General features: G+C 39.3%; 1 protein-coding gene across 9 annotated transcripts in view; it reads right to left on the bottom strand.

Annotated features, from left to right (window-relative positions):
* LOC105495739 (tetratricopeptide repeat domain 28) overlaps window positions 1-16,738 on the bottom strand; it is a 715,636-nt gene that overhangs the window by 647,650 nt on the left and 51,248 nt on the right. The window lies entirely within an intron of this gene.

Raw genomic sequence — 16,738 nt, forward strand, 5'->3', positions numbered from 1 at the left:
AACCATTTATTGCCAAAGATAACAGGTAATAACAATTGTTCTGGTAATGAAATCCATACTATGAAAAGAAGTGCCCATTGCCTTTGATGGATTTAGCTTATGATGGTGACAGGTAGCCACTCCAAAATGTGGTGCCTAGGCATATCAAATATTTTAAGCTGAAGTAATTTGAGAAATGGTTAGTGCTGGAAGAAATCTCTGACCTTCCTCTGAAGCAGGTCCTAAGACTCTCCTTAAACCTGATGGAAAGGAATATCTTTCTCTGGGAAGACAGAGGGGTACTGAGAAGAGCCCAGACAGGTGTTGGTAAGTTTCTCCCCACTTTATTACCTCTAGCTCATACCCTCATTGTCCTGTCACATTTTTTCACAACTTTCCACTCCTTATCAAACCTAGCATAAAAATGCTCAAGCTTAACTATTTATTTGGGTCTTCATTTCCTTACGAAGGCTCTCACGTCATGTAAAACTTACGTTAAATACACTTACATACTTTTATCTTGCTAATCTCATTTGTTATAGGGGCCCCACTTGAGAACTTAGAAGTGCAGAAGTAAATATAGTTTTTCTCTCTCATACTTAGAATATAAATTTTGCTTAAATTTAAAGAAAGCATCACTTTCTTACATATTAAAAAATTCCCTTTCCTGATTATCATTCCATCTATACAAAGCTGAAAAACTGAATTTTCATCTCCTTAAAAACAAGACTAAAATTACACAAAATAATTACATAAGACAATTTTATTGTAAATATTTATTCTGAATACAGTGTTTGACTCATAACTGATTTTTTTAATGTCACAAGACAGCATGCACAGATGTTAAGACAATTTGGCGTAGGTAAGTAGAGGTTCTAATTCTGATTTTTTTTTCTCTCACTCTGTAACTCTGGGCAAATTACTTAAATCTCCCTGAATCTTACCTTACCTTTAAAATACAGATAGCACCACCTATAACAGATGATTATTATGAGGATCTGCCTTTCACTCATGAAGTTCACTAGGTCTTTACAAAGCATATCCCAAATCCCTCAGGTTCTCTCCATTTCCACTACTCTAGTCCAAGTTAGCTTCATCATTAGCCTCCCTGCTTCTGCTTTCACTCTCCTACTTTCCATTTCCCTCACAGTGGTTGTTTATACTTTCCCATAAATTAAACTGTGGAAAAGCACTTCCAAAAGGGCAGAGTAAAGCCTTCCAAAAATCTGCTCTTCCACAAAAGCAATGAGAACACTAGCAGAACTTGTTAAAATCAACTTTTTCAGGATTTCAGAAATTAACCAACAAACTGTACCAACCCAAGAAGTGTTTCTTCAAAAGAAACAGCTGAATCTCAGTAAAAGCAGCAAGCTTTGTGGGGTTTTTAACTTGCACTATTTCTATCCCTTTTTCTCCACCTATGTGATCGACTTGAAAACCAGCAGCCTTCTCACCAAAATGGGTATGAAAACCAGAAGCTTAGGAGTAAACAGAGGGATCAAAATCGTTTGGACCTCTTCAAAATACCCTACCCCCAGAAAATTACCACTATTTGACCTGTCTGGCAGCTCCCTAGAGAAGTTCCATTCATAAGACTATATTCGGCCTAACTCAGAGGTAGCTGTGTGAACAACCCTCTTCACAGGGCATCTGTCAAATAAAATCAGTGGCAACTGCTTAACATCACAACTGCCTGATGCAGCAATACATACTGGGTAAACAAGAGTTTAATGAAAAACTTTAAAAGAAAAATCTGGATAATGAGATGTCCCTATGGGGCTTTTAAAACTCCAAAATATCCCTGGGAATCTAAAAATGTGCAGTACTATGTGCATACCCAAGAAGGACCTAAGAAGCTCCTAATCTCTCATCTGGCTGTCCTTGAGGTTCTACACAAATGGGAAGTGAAGGCTAAGAGTTGTAATCTACCAGAGTGCTGAAGGTGTGTCCAAACATACACAGGGAACTCTTTGGCAAAGGCTGGGAAACTTAGTAGTTCAAGGCATTTAAGAAATCTCTATTGAGCTGAGGACTATGCTACCTGAGCAGACTTCAGTAGATACACATGACAAAGAATAGAGATTTTAAAGAGTTAGTTTAGGAAAGTCACTAACACACAAAAACCAAAAACAACAACAACAAACTCTGGGAGAGAGGGAGATCTGATTTCCAAAGTTACCACATTATATTACCTAAAATGTCCAGTTTTCAACAAAAAATGATGAAACATAAATAGAAACAGGAAAGTACTGCCCATACACTGGGGGGAAAAAAGCAGTAATAGAAACTGTTCATGATGATAAAATCAAGATATTGGACTTACTAGATGAAGATACTAAATTAGCCATTAAAAACATGCTCTATGGAAACTATGTCTAAAGAATTAAAGGAAAACGTGAGCAATATCTTACCAAATGGAGAATATCAATAAAAAGAAAGTATGTTTTTTGAAAACCAAATAACTCCGGAATTAAAAAATACATAATAAAAAATTCGCGGGGATTGCTGGCAAGATGGCCGAATAGGAACAGCTCCGGTCTGGAGCTCCCAGCGAGACCGAAGCAGAAAGCAGGTGATTTCTGCATTTCCCACTGAAGTACCCGATTCACCTCATTGGGACTGGTTGGACAGTGGGTACAGCCCACAGAGGGTGAGCTGAAGCAGGGTGAGGCATCGCCTCACCCAGGAAGCACAAGGGGTCGGGGAATTCCCTGCCCTAGCCAAGGGAAGCCGTGAGGGACTGTAAACAGTGCACTCCAGCCCAGACACTGCACTTTCCTCATGGTCTTTGCAACCCACAGACCGGGTGATTCCCTCCAATACCTATGCCACCAGGGCCCTGGGTTTCAAGCACAAAACTGGGTGGCCGTTTGGGCAGACACCAAGCTAGCTACAGGAGTTTTTTTTGTTTGTTTGGTTGGTTGGTTGGTTGGTTTTGTTTCTTCCATACCCCAGTGGTGCCTGGAATGCCAGAGAGACAGAACCATTCACGCCCCCTGGAAAGGAGGCTGCAGTCAGGGAGCCAAGTGGTCTGGCTTGGTGGGTTCCACCCCCACCGAGCCCAGCAAGTAAAAATCCACTGGCTTGAAATTCTCAATGCCAGCACAGAAGTCTGAGGTCAACCTGGGACACTCGAGCTTGGTTGGGGGACAGGTGTCTGCCATTGCTGAGGCTCGAGAAGACAGTTTTACCCTCATGGTGTAAACAAAGTCACCAGGAAGTTTGAACTGGGTATAGCCCACTGCAGCTCAGCAAGGCCACTGTGGCCAGACTGCCTCTCTAGATTCCTCCTCTCCAGGCAGGGCATCTCTGAAAAAAAGGCAGCAACCCCAGTCAAGGGCTTATAGATAAAACCCTCATCTCCCTGGGACAAAGCACGTAGGGGAAGGGGTGGCTGTGGGCGCAGCTTCAGCAGACTTAAACATCCCTGCCTGACAGCTCTCAAGAGAGCAGCGGATCTCCCAGCACAGCGTTCAAGCTCAGCTACGGGTCAGATTGCTTCCTCAAGTCAGTCCCTGACTCCCATGTGTCCTGACTGGGAGATACCTCCCAGTAGGGGCCAACAGACACCTCATACAGGAAAGCTCTGGCTAGCATCTGGCGGTGCCCCTCTGGAAAGAAGCTTCCAGAGGAAGGAACAAGCAGCAATCTTTGCTGTTCTGCAGCTTCTGCTGGTGATACTCAGGCAAACAGGGTCTAAAGTGGACCTCCAGCAAACTCCAACAGACCTGCAGCAGAGAACCCTGACTATTAGAAGGAAAACAAACAGAAAGGAATAGCATCAACATCAACAAAAGAGGAAGTCCACTTGGAGACCCTATCAAAGACCAAAGGTAGATAAATCCATGAAGATGCGGAGAAACCGGTGCAAAAAGGCTGAAAATTCCGAAAGCCAGAACACTTCTTCTCCTCCAAAAGATCACAATTCCTTGCCAGCAAGGGAACAAAACTGGATGGAGAATGAGTTTGACAAATTGACAGAAGTAGGCTTCAGAAGGTGGGTAATAACCAACTCCTCCGAGCTAAAGGATCATTTTCAAACCCAATGCAAGGGAGCTAGGAACCTTGAAAAAAGGTTAGGCAAATTGCTAACCAGAATAACCAGTTTAGAGAAGAACATAAATGACGTGATGAAGCAGAAAAACACAGCACGAGCACTTCACGAAGCATACACAAGTATCAATAGCTGAATTGATCAAGTGGAAGAAAAAAATATCAAAGATTGAAGATCAACTTAATGAAATAAAGTGAGAAGGCAAGATTAGATAAAAAAGAAGGAAAAGGAACGAACAAAGCCTCCAAGAAATATGGCACTATGTGAAAAGACCCAATCTATGTTTGATTGGTGTACCTGAAAGTGACAAGGAAAATGGAACCAAGTTGGAAAACACTCTGCAGGATATTATCCAAGAGAACTTCCCCAACCTAGCAAGACAGGCCAACATTCAAATTCAGGAAATATAGAGAACACCACTAAGACACTCCTCGAGAAGAGCAACCCCAAGCCACATAAGCGTCAGATTTACCAAGGTTGAAATGAAGGAAAAAAGGATAAGGGCAGCCAGAGAGAAAGGTTGGGTTACCCACAAAGGGAAGCCCATCAGACTAACAGCAGATCTCTCTGCAGAAATGCTACAAGCCAGAACAGAGTGGGGGCCAATATTCAACATTCTTAAAGAAAAGAATTTTCAACTCATAATTTCATATCCAGCCAAACTAAGCTTCAAAGGTGAAGGAGAAATACAATCCTTTACAGACAAACGCATGCAAAAGATTTTGTCACCACCAGACCTGCCTTATAAGAGTTCCTGAGGGCCAGGCGCGGTGGCTCAAGCCTGTAATCCCAGCACTTTGGGAGGCCGAGACGGGCGGATCACGAGGTCAGGAGATCGAGACCATCCTGGCTAACACGGTGAAACCCCGTCTCTACTAAAAAATACAAAAAGCTAGCCGGGCGAGGTGGCGGGTGCCTGTCGTCCCAGCTATACGGGAGGCTGAGGCAGGAGAATGGCGTAAACCCGGGAGGCGGAGCTTGCACTGAGCTGAGATCCGGCCACTGCACTCCAGTCCGGGCGACAGAGCGAGACTCCGTCTCAAAAAAAAAAAAAAAAGAGTTCCTGAAGGAAGCACTAAACATGGAAAGAAACAACCGGTACCTGCCACTGCAAAAACATACCAAATTGTAAAGACCATTGACACTCTGAAGAAACTGCATCAACTAACGGGCAAAATAACCAGATAGCATTGTAATGACAGGATCAAATTCACACAATATTAACCTTAATGTAAATGGGCTAAATGCCCCATTTAAAAGACACAGATCGACAAATTGGATAAAGAGTCAAGACCCATCAGTGTGCTGTATTCAGGAGACCCATCTCACATGCAAAGTTACAGATAGGATCAAAATAAAGGGATGGAGGAATATTTACCAAGCAAATGGAAAGCAAAAAAAAGCAGGGGTTGCAATCCTAGTCTCTGATAAAACAGAGTTTAAACCAACAAAGATCAAAAGAGACAAAGAAGGCCATTACATAACAGTAAAGGGATTATTGCAACCAGAGAGCTAACTATCCTAAATATATATGCACCTAATACAGGAACACCCAGCATAAAGCAAGTCCTTAGAGACCTACAAAGAGACTTAGACTCCCACACAATAACAGTGAGAGACTTTAATACCCCACTGTCAATATTAGATCAATGAGACAGAAAATTGACAAGGATATTCAGAACTTAAACTCAGCTCTGGACCGAGCAGACCCAATAGACATCTACAGAACTCTCCACCCCAAATCAACAGAATATACATTCTTCTCAGCACCACATCACACTTATTCCAAAATTGACCACATAATTGGAAGTAAAACACTCCTCAGCAAATGCAAAAGAATGGAAATTATAACAAACTGTCTCTCAGACCACAGTGCAATCAAACTAGAACTCAGGATTAAGAAACTCACTGAAAACCACACAACTACATGGAAACTGAACAACTTGCTCCTGAATGACTACTGGGTAAATAACAAAAGTAAGGCAGAAATAAAGATGTTCTTTGAAACCAATGAGAACAAAGACACAATGTACCAGAATCTCTGATATGCATTTAAAGTAGTGTTTAGAGAAAAATTTATAGCCCTAAATGCCCATGAGAGGAAGCATAAAATATCTAAAATTGACACTCTAACATCAAAATTAAAAGAACTAGAGAAGCAAGAGCAAACACATTCAAAAGCTAGCAGAAGATAAGAAATAACTAAGATCAGAGCAGAACTGAAGGAGATAGAGACATGAAAAACCCTTCAAAAAATCAATAAATCCAGGAGCTGGTTTTTTGATAAGATCAACAAAATAGATCAACCACTGGCTAGACTAATACAGAAGAAAAGAGAGAAGAATCAAAAAAATGCAATAAAAATTGATAAAGGAGATATCACCACTGATCCGACAGAAATACAAACTACCATCAGAGAATACTACAAACATCTCTGTGCAAATAAACTAAAAAACTAGAAGAAATGGATAAATTCCTGGACACATACAACCTCCTAAGACTAAACCAGGAAGAAGTTGAATCCCTGAATAGACCAATAACAAGTTCTGAAATTAAGACAGTAATTAATAGCCTACCAACGAAAAAAAAGTCCAGGACCAGATGGATTCACAGCCAACTTCTACCAGAGTTACAAAGAGGAGCTGGTACCATTCCTTCTGAAACTATTCCAAACAATAGAAAAAGAGGGAATTCTCCCTACTTCATTTAATGAAGCCAGCATCATCCTGATACCAACACTGAGCAGAGACACAACAAAAAAGAAAATTTGAGGACAATATCCCTGATGAACATTGATGCAAAAATCCTCAATAAAATACAGGCAAACCGAATCCGGCAGCACACCAAAAAGCTTACCCACCACGATCAAGTCAGCTTCATCCCTGGAATGCAAGGCTGGTTCAACGTATGCAAATCAATAAATGTAATCCATCACATAAACAGAACCAGTGACAAAAACCACATGATTATCTCAATAGATGCAGGAAAGGCCTTCAACAAAATTCAACACTCCTTCATGATAAAAACTCTCAATAAACTAGGTATTTATGAAAACATACAGCCAATATCATACTGAATGGGCAAAAACTGGAAGCATTCCCTTTGAAAACAGGCACAAGACAAGGATGCCCTTTCTCACCAATCCTAGTCAACACAGTATTGGAAGTTCTGGCCAGAGCAATCAGGCAAGAGAAAGCAATAAAGGATATTCAAATAGGAAAAGAAGAAGTCAAATTGTCTCTGTTTACAGATGACATGATTGTATATTTAGAAAACCCCATCATCTTAGCCCATAATCTCCTTAAGCTGATAAGCAACTTCAGCAGTCTCAGGATATAAAATCAATGTGCAAAAATCACAAGCATTCCTATACACCAATAACAGACACACAGCCAAAGCATGAGTGAACTCCCGTTTACAATTGCTACAAAGAGAATAAAATACCTAGGAATACAACTTACAAGGGATGTGAAGGACCTCTTCAAGGAGAACTACAAACCACTGCTCAAGGAAATAACAGAAGACACAAATAAATGGAAAAACATTCCATGCTCATGGATAGGAAGAATCAATATTGTGAAAATGGCCATACTGCCCAAAGTAATTTATAGATTCACTGCTATCCCCATCAAGCTACCATTAACTTTCTTCACAGAATTCTTCATATGGAACCAAAAAAGAGCCCGCATAGCCAAGACAATCCTAAGCAAAAAGAACAAAGCTGGAGGTATCACGCTACCTGACTTCAAAGTATACTACGAACTATACTTCAAAATATACTATATATATATATAAGTGTATATATATATACTTCAAACTATATATAGTTTATATATATATAAACTATATATATATACTATATACAAGGCGACGGTAACCAAAACAGCATGGTACTGGTACCAAAACAGATATATAGACCAATGGAACAGAACAGAGGCCTCAGAAATAATGCCACACATCCACAGCCATCTGATCTTTGACAAACCTGACAGAAACAAGCAATGGGGGAAGGATTCCCTATTTAATAAATGGTGTTGGGAAAACTGGCTAGCCATATGCAGAAAACTGAAACTGGACCCCTTCCTTACACCTTACACAAAAATTAACTCAAGATGGATTAAAGACTTAAACCTAAGACCTAAAACCATAAAAAACCTAGAAGAAAACCTAGGTAATAAATTTAAGACATAGGCTTGGGCAAAGACTTCATAATTTAAACACCAAAAGCAATGGCAACAAAAGCCAAAATTGACAAATAGGATCTAATTAAACTAAACAGCTTCTGCACAGCAAAAAGAAACTATCATCAGAGTGAATAGGCAACCTACAGAATGGGAGAAAACTTTTACAATCTATCCATCTGACAAAGGGCTAATATCCAGAATCTACAAAGAACTTAAACAAATTTACAAGAAAAAAACAAACAAACCCATCAAAAAGTGGGCAAAGGATATGAACAGACACTTCACAAAAGCAGACATTTATGCAGCCAACAAACATATGAAAAAAGGCTCATAATCACTGGTCATTAGAGAAATGCAAATCAAAACCACAATGAGATACCATCTCATACCAGTTAGACTGGCGATTATTAAAAAGTCAGGAAACAACAGATGCTGGAGAGGATATGGAGAAATAGGAACACTTTTACACTGTTGGCAGGAGTGTATATTAGTTCAACCATTGTGGAAGACAGTGTGGCAATTCCTCAAGGATCTAGAACTAGAAATACCATTTGACTCAGCAATCCCATTACTGGGAATATACCCAAAGGATTATAAATCATTCTACTATAAAGACACATGCATGTATATGTTTATTGCGATACTATTCACAAAAACAAAGACTTGGACCTAACCCAAATGCCCATCAATGATAGACTGGATAAAGAAAATGTGGCACATATATACCATGGAATACTATGCAGCCATAAAAAAGGATGAGTTCATGTCCTTTGCAGGGACATGGATGAAGCTGGAAACCATCATTCTCAGCAAACTAACACAAGAACAGAAAATCAAACACCACATGTTCTCACTCATAAGTGGGATTTCAACAATGAGAACAAATGGACACAGGGAGGGAAACATCACACACCAGGGCCTGTAGGGGGGTGGGGGGCTTGGGGAAGGATAGCATTAGAAGAAATACCTTATCTTGATGACAGGTTGATTGGGTGCAGCAAACCACCATGGCATGTGTATACCTATGTAACAAACTTGCACATTCTGCACATGTACCCCAGAGCTTAAAGTATAATTTTAAAAAATTCACTAGAGGGACTCAAAAGCAGACCTGAATTGGAGGGAAAAAAATCAGTAAATTGCAATCTCAGACTCTGGTGTATATTACAGGAAACTAAAATTGAATAGTCTCTGCAACATCATTTGGACATATTGGTGTTAGAACTTGAAAGAGAATTCTGGATTCTTGAGTCCCTAAACAATGGACTCCTTTGTCCAGGGAAGTAGTATGGTATAGTAATTAAGTACAAAGTCTTCAGAATCACATTGACCTGGGTTTAAATCCAAATCTTTCAGTTAATAACTAGATGTCCTAGACAAGTATATAATCTCCCACTAAGTATAAATGTTCTCTTTTATAAAGTAGTGATAAAAATAATATCTACCTCATAAGATTATTGTGAGTATAAAATTGATATCACAAATAAAAGGATTTGAACAAGCCTGTCGTAATAAGCATTCAATAACAGCTATTCTATTTTATTACTATTATAATACTAGGGAAACGTAAGGTCAAGATATGTTTAAACATTTTTTTCTTAGTGTGACTCTATCATCAGGTATAATACTTGACAGATAAGGTGTAATACTCTGTATTCAGGTATTATACCTGATGATAGAATTCTGTCATCACGGACAGATGAGGTGGTTCATGCCTGCAATCCAAGCACTGGGAGGCCAAGGCGAGTGGACTGCTTAAGCTCAAGAGCTTGAGACCAGCTTGGGCAGCATAGTGAAACCCCATCTCTACAAAAAGTACAAAAATTAGCCATAGTGGCATGCGCCTGTAGTCCGAACTACTTGGGAGTCTGAGGCAGAAGGATGACTGTAAAGGCTGCAGTGGGCTGTGATCATGCCACTGCACTCCACCATGAGTGACAGAGCAAGATCCTGTCTCAAAAAAAAAAAAAAAAAAAATTCTGTCATCAGGTATAATCAATGAACAAGAATACAAGAAAAGCTTTCAATCCATACAGAAAGAGGAGGTATTTTATCATGTGCTTTAAAATTAATAGGAAAGTCTCACTATGAAATCTTCCTTTATGTAGTGTTATATACCACATGAAAATTCACCATTCCTTTGGGTTCTTTTCCATTGATACCCTTGAAGATATCCTTGAAGAACATAACCATTTCTGTAACTCATTATTTACACTAAAGTAATAACAACTACTTATCAACTGACTTATCTGAAAAGATGGGATTCAAGAAAATTCCAAAACAGAAAGATAAAGGATAAAAAGCTAAATTAGAGTAGATATAATTAAAAAGGGATATGAGACACGGGTTGGTGGCTCACGCCTGTAATCCCAGTACTTTGGGAGGCCAAGGTGGGAGGATCACTTGAGCCCCAGTGTTCAAGACCAGCCTGGGTAACACAGGGAGACCCTTTTAAAAAAAAAAAAAAATTAACAGTTAGCCAGGTGTAGTCCTGTGTGCTAACAATTAGCACACACTGTAGTCCCAGCTACTCTGGAGACTAAGGTGGGAGAATCTTTTGAGGCTGGGAGTTTGAGACTGCAGTGAGCTGTGATCACAGCACTGCACTCCAGCCTGGCTGACAGAGTGAGACCCTATGTCAAGAAAAGAAATAAAGGGAGGATATGATATGGTCTACGAATGAAGGTACATGAACATGTACCGTAATATGCATATGATCCGACAAAGAATACTGAGGTGAATTATAAGAATAGTCACAAATTCTTCCTCTTCTGCTTTGCACTTAGCCATATGAATTGCTTTGGCCAATGGGAGAATAACAAATGTAGTACAAACAGACTTTAATAAAGCTATGCAATTGTGTTTGCACTCTCTTACAGTTCTTGGAATTCAACAACTGCCATGCAAAGAACCCCAGCAAAATCTGCTAGAGGATGAGAGACACATGGCCCAGTTGCCATTGTTCTCCTGGCCAAAAGCACACCAACTGCCAGAAATGTGAGACTGTCCTAGATATTCTAATCACCAGCCAAACTTCTAGTGTACCTCAAACATATGAGAAAGACCAGCAGAAATCAGTTGAGTCAGAGCAGTTCAGAAGAGTCACTCAGCTGACCTACAAAATCTTGAGCTTAATAGATGGTGGTTGTTGGCCAGACACAGTAGCTCATGCCCATAATCCCAGCACTTTGGGAGGCCGAGGCAGGTGGATCATCTGAGGTCAGGAGTTCAAGACCAGCCTGGTCAACATGATGAAACCCCATCTCTACTAAAAATACAAAAAAATTAGCCAGGCGTGGTGGTGAGTGCCTGTAATCCTAGATAATCGGGAAGCTGAGGCAGGAGAATTGCTTGAACCCAGAAGACAGAGGTTGCAACGAGCCGAGATCACACCACTGCACTCCAGCCTGGTCAACAAGAGCAAAAACTCCATCTCAATCAATCAATCAATCAATGGTTGTTGTTTTAAGCCACTACCTTTTGGAATGATGTTTTTATAAAGCAAAAGTTAGTGGACACAAGTGCAAACCAAAAATACATTTAAAAAAAAAAAATCAGGCCAGGCGTGGCTCACGCCTGTACAGTGGCTCACGCCTGTAATCCCAGCACTTCGGGAGGCTGAGGCAGGTGGATCACCTAAGGCTAGGAGCTTGAAACCAGCCTGGCCAACATAGTAAAACCCTGTCTTTACTAAAAATATAAAAATTAGCCAGACATAGTAGCACATGCCTGTAATCCCAGCTACTTGGGAGGCTGAGGCAGGAGAATCGTTTGAACCTGGGAAGCAGAGGTTGCAGTGAGCCACTGCAGAGGTTGCAGTGAGATCGTGCCACTGCATTCCTGGGTGATAGAGTGAGACTCTGTCTCAAAAAATCATAATAATAATAATAGCAAAGAGGTAGGATACTGAAACAATGAAAAAGGTCAAAATGCCAAATTAACAAGAAAAAAAAATAAAATAAATACCATTACCAGAGAAGACAGCAGCAAAATAAACAGTGCTTGCTTATAGTAAGTGCCTAATCGATGTTTATGAATTGAAATAAAGAAAATATATCACATATATTAAACAGCAAGCTACATTTATAGGATCCTATATTAATAGGATCTGATAAACTATTCACAAGCATATATATTCTATATATGTGGTGAAAAATAATTCTTCCTTTTCCCTCTGCAGCAGAAATATCTCAACAGAATGTTTTACCCATTTTGGAATCAACACATTAAAAAACTTAAAAAGCTAATCAATAGGAATTTTAAGGATTCAGAAGATTACTGAGATTATTATAAAGGAAAGAAAATGCTCAAAAACAACTGGGTAGTTTTACTAAAAAGCATGTGTATATAAATATAGGGTGATTATTAACATCATCATGATGATCATCATCACATTAATAATCATGATGTATTATCATATAATCATATATAATATCACATATAACCAACTTGTATATAAAAAACTCTCTGCTACGTGCCTAACATTAATTTAATCCTCACTACAATACTTCAAGGTATGTAATGTTAACCCAGACACAAAAGGAAAAATTGAGGCTTAGGGATGTCAAAGACTTCAGCTAACAAGGAGGAACAAACCTAGACTGAATTCCAAAGTACTAGCAGACCTCACTTCACATGTGTATTATGCCAATATACATGAATTTCAGTTATCGCAATTAAATAATACCAGTCCCCTAACAACACAATTCAAATTTCAGTTACCACTATACATCAACTGATATAAACGAGGAGGAAGAAGAAAAAAGGAAAAGGAGAGCATGTTTGTCAGCAGAGCAGTAAGCAATACAAAGGGTCCTCAAAAAGCTCATGGAAAATGTGTATTATGCAAAAACTATGCATGGATTTCAAAAAATTTCTGATCAAAATAAACTCTAACTTGTTATAACATGTCTGAACAGGATCTAACTTGAGGCACTATGAAGAATAAAACATAAGTTTAGAAACAGTCCCTATCAGAGCAAAATAAATTCTGCTAAAATCAAAGCAAAGCAAAACAAACATCAAATTTATAGTAAAGCCAGGGTGGAAAAATAATAGATGCTTTACAAAAAAAATTGTGGGGACCATACCCAAAGAAGTCAACAGTTTACAAATAGATAACTTATTTTAAGAAGGGACAAGACCACGTTGAAGATAAAGTCCACAGCAGCAGATCATCTGTATCAATTTACAATGAAAAAAACCACCTTATTCCTGCTCTAATTGAAGAGGATCAACAACTAGCAGGAGAGACAACAGCCAGCATCAGCTGGGCAGAGTGGCTCACGCCTGTAATCCCAGCACTTGGGGGGCCGAGGCAGGCAGACCACGAGATCAGGAGTTCGAGACCAGCCTGACCAACATGGTGAAACCCTGTCTCTACTAAAAATATGAAAATGAGCTGGGCGTGGTGGTGCGCACCCATAATGCCAGCTACTCAGGAGGCTGGGGCAGAATTGTTTGAACAAGAGAGGCAGAGGTGGCAGTGAGCTTAGCACTCCAGCCTGAGCAACAGAGCAGAATTCTGTCTCAAAAAAAAAAAAAGAAAGAAAAAGAAACAATAGCCAACATCATAGACAGCTCAACTGATTCAGCTTACATAATTCTGACTGAAAAATTAAAGTTGAGCAAACTTTGCACTCGGCAGTGCCAAAACTGTTGTACCAGATCAGCTACAGACAAAAGCAGAGCTTTCAATGGAAATTTCAAACAAGTGGAAATTTTAAACAAGTGGGATAGAGATCCTAAAACAGTTCTTTGAAGAACTGAAGAATTGAAACCAGAGATGAAACATGGCTTTACCAGTGTGATCCTGAAGACAAAGCACAATCAAAGCAATGGCTACCAAAAAGTAGAAGTGGTCCAGTCAAAGCAAAAGCAGACCAGTGAAGAACAAAGGTCATGGCAACAGTTCTTAAGGATGCTCAGGGTGTTGTGCCTGCTGACTTTCTATGGGGCCAAAGAACAATAACATCTGCTTATCATGAGAGTGTTCTGAGAAAGTTAGCCAAAGCTTTAGCAGAAAAATGCCTGGGAAAGCTTCATAGTCCTCCACCATGACAACGCTCCTGCTCATTCCTCTCCTCAAAAGATAGAAATTTCTCAAGAGTTTCAGTTGGAAATCATTAAGCGTTTACCTTAAAATCCTGATTTGGCTCTTTCTGGCTGCTTTTTGCTCCTTAATCTTAAAAACATATTTAAAGAGAACCCATTTTTCTTTCGTTGATCATGTAAAAAAGACTGCTTTCACATGGTTGCATTCCAGAATGCTCAGTTCTACAAGGATAGACTAAATGGTTCGTATTACTGCTTACAAAAGAGTCTTCAACATTATTGAGCTTATGTTGAGAAATAAAGTTTGTACTTTTTGTGTTTATTTTTTAATTCCAATTTTCCAAAAACTTTTTGAAAACCCCTCCTAAAGGAAGAAATGTGACCACTGGAGCAGAATCTTGACTATCAATCCAATTGACAACACTGAGCAACAAAAGGTTTTGAACAAGAACAATGTTACAATAAAAGGTTATCACAACAAAGTAAGAATGAAACTATAAGAACTGAACAATAATACTGACTCTATTAGGTTGGTGCTAATACAAATAAACTGTATAAGATATATATGAAATACATTTAAGAAAAAAGGCTGGGGCCTATGGCTCATGACTGTAATCCCAGCACTTTAGAAGGCCAAGGCAGAAGATCATTTGAGTCCAGGAGTTTGAGACCAGCCTGGGCAACATAGCAAGACCCTACCTCTAAAAAAAAAAAAAGTTTTAAAAAAATAGCTAGGTATGATGGCACACGCCTGTAGTCCCAGCTGCTCAGGAGGCTGAGGCGGGGTGATCACCTGAGCCCAGGAATTCAAAACTGCAGTGAACCATGATGGCACCACTGCGCTCCAGCCTGGGTGACAGAACAAGACTGTCTCTTAAAAAGAAAGAAAAGAAAAAAGAAAAGAAGAGAAAAGAAAAGAAAAAGAAAGAGTATGAAGGAATTATTTACCAATTTGATGCAGAGAATGAAAAGGAAATAAGATAAATATCTTAAATGTATGAGACTAGCTAACTGGAAGCAATGAACCTAGTGAGAGACCTCAAAACATCAAGAGAATCATTAAATTACTCAAAATATATCACTTTTACTTCCAGTAGAGACTGGCTGGGCAAGATCCTGCTGGACTCACCCCAACCCAGAAAACAACTGTAAAGTTTAGACATAATATTTTAAAAAGCTACCTGAAAGTACTAACGCGTGAAGAGAAGCAGGTAGATTTTGGAGCAAGAGAGCTGTAAAGTGAGTTCCCATTTTCAAGGTGCAAGGGTCAGGTACTGTAAGAATGGTAAGCAAGGGTACAGAAATACTGGTAGAAAAATAGTTTTTCTGGCCTGAGGAACTAGAACACTGAAGGCCAGAAAACCACAGCCTCTGGCCAAGGGGAAAGGGGATTCCAGAAAGAAAAGAATCAGAAAAGAAATACTCAAATTCTGTCTACTCACATCTTTGGTTAACCGCTGAGTCACACATGTATGGAACAAATTTCAAAGCAGTTCAACAAAAGACAAAATATTTGAACTGAGACCAGAGCTTCCACTTAAGAAACAGTGTTTGCATTTCTAGTCTAATCAAGATAATTACCTGTCAAACATCAACAATTGAAAACTTTCTCAAGAGAAAAAAAAAATCAACTCTAGAAAGTATTCAAATAAGCCAATAAATAGCATGAAAAGAATAACAGAGGGACAAAAACAGAAAGGACAAATTAAAAAGAAATAATACAATGGTAGACACAAAGTTAACAGCAATAATTGCATTAAAAATAAATGAACAAAAAAATCCAATTTTGGCAGAAACTGACAAACTTGATTTAAAAAGCAAGACACAACTATATATTGTCCAAAACAGATGAATTTCAAATGTAAAGGCACAGAGAGGTTGGAAATATATAAAAAGAAGAAAATATATAATGCAAAGAGTAAGTAGAAGGCTAGAACATCTATATTAACATCAGACAAAATAGATTTTTTTTGAGACACAGTCTCGCTCTGTCTCCTAGGCTTGAGTGCAATGGCACAATCTCGGCTCACTGCAACCTCTGCCTCTTGGGTTCAAGCGATTCTCCTGCCTCAGCCTCCCGAGTAGCTGAGATTACAGGCCCCTGCCACCGCACCCAGCTAATTTTTGCATTTTTTAGTACAGACAGGGTTTCACCATGTTGGTCAGGCTAGTTTCGAACTCCTAACCTCAGGTGATCCACCCACCTTGGCCTCCCAAAGTGCTGGGATTACAGGTGTAGGCCACCATGCCCAGCCCAAAATAGATATTTTTTAAGAGACATGATCTCACTATGTTGCCCAGGCTAGACTCCTCAGCTCTTATTATTTATCCTCAGCTATTATTTATCAAGAAGATATAATAAAGTTATATGTATATATTAATAGGAAAGCTTCAATATATAAGAAGCAAAACTTGACAATATTAAAGGGATAAATAGCCAATTCCAAAATCTTAGTTCAAGATTTTA

The sequence above is a fragment of the Macaca nemestrina genome, chromosome 15 (genome assembly GCF_043159975.1).
Source record: "Macaca nemestrina isolate mMacNem1 chromosome 15, mMacNem.hap1, whole genome shotgun sequence".
In the NCBI taxonomy this organism is placed as follows: domain Eukaryota; kingdom Metazoa; phylum Chordata; class Mammalia; order Primates; family Cercopithecidae; genus Macaca; species Macaca nemestrina.